The sequence below is a fragment of the Suricata suricatta genome, unplaced genomic scaffold (genome assembly GCF_006229205.1).
Source record: "Suricata suricatta isolate VVHF042 unplaced genomic scaffold, meerkat_22Aug2017_6uvM2_HiC HiC_scaffold_9758, whole genome shotgun sequence".
NCBI classification, from domain to species: Eukaryota; Metazoa; Chordata; class Mammalia; order Carnivora; family Herpestidae; genus Suricata; species Suricata suricatta.
Window position 1 is genome coordinate 1 of NW_021917285.1, and position 1109 is coordinate 1109.

The following is a 1109-nucleotide window of genomic DNA, read 5'->3' on the forward strand; positions in this document are numbered from 1 at the left end:
AGAGAGAGAGAGAGAATGAATCTGAAGCAAGCTCCAGGCTCTGAGCTGTCAGCACAGAGCCCAATGTGGGGCTTGAACCCACGAGCTGTGAGAACATGACCTGAGCCAAAGTCGGATGCCTAACCAACTGAGCCGCTCAGTGACTCTGCCTTATGCTGGCTGTTTTTCTTCTGTACTAGCGACTTGAATCCTGCCAAGAATTCCGGGCCAGTGATCATTCACGCAAGCAAGTGCGAAAAATATGGTATGTTGCTGTGAACCAGAGCCTCCCCACGGTCGGCCGAAGACTGAGTGTCGGCGCTCTGGCCCGGTCTCCCCGTGGGCCGGCGTGTGGGAGCATGAGGGGTGCTCCGTCGTTTTCCTGTCTGTGCTCCGCACCCCCCACCCCCCAAGGCTTTGCCACCCCCTCCAGGGGCATCTGCTCCCATTGACGTGTGCCTAGCCTGCTGGGCGGGTCTTGGCCTCTGCTCCCTGCCTTGGGGGACCTGGGGTGAAGGTGGGCGTGGGTGTGGAGAAGGGCACGTGCCTCTCTGGTGGTGGCATGGGTGTGGAGCGGGGTGGGGAAGGGACCCCTTTTCCAGGCCGTGTTCTGACAGCCGCCCGGCTCTCTCCTGCTTCTGGAACATGGCTTCAGCTGAGACCAAGTACCCCCATGAGGCTGCGTATGATGCTTTCCTCTGTGGCTCAGGTAAGGGTCGCTGTCGTTTCATGGGGGGGGTGCTCACGCTTTATTTGGGGTGATCCCCCCACCCCTACCCCGAGGCTCTCCATCCACTTCCGGGGTGGGGGGGGTTGCACGTAACCGAATGCAGCACGACTTTGCATGTTTTGTTAAGGGGAGCGGATCGAGCCTGGACGTATGTTACATCTCTAGCATTTTCTCCCCAGTTCTTTTGAAAGTGGCACATCTGCTCCTGTGGAGAGGACACGGGTGAGAGTCCTTCCGTCCCGTTATGGGGACAGGGTTCGCTGTGAGCTAAGAGTGCCCGGCCCCCGCAGCTCTCCCAGAGAGGATTCGTGCGGGACCTTGGGTGAAGACGGTCCCTGCCCAGGGCAGCCTTTCCAGCTGGTCCCTGCCCCTTGTCCCACTGATGGGAAGAGTCCCGTGC

At 60.1% G+C, this 1109-nt stretch overlaps 1 long non-coding RNA gene across 1 annotated transcript; it reads left to right on the plus strand.

Annotated features, from left to right (window-relative positions):
- The first annotated feature begins 170 nt into the window (after window positions 1-170).
- Window positions 171-931, plus strand: LOC115285359. Its single transcript, XR_003905495.1, has 3 exons — window positions 171-244; window positions 635-688; window positions 889-931. It is a non-coding gene; the product is annotated as an uncharacterized LOC115285359 (long non-coding RNA).
- The last annotated feature ends 178 nt before the right edge of the window (window positions 932-1109 follow it).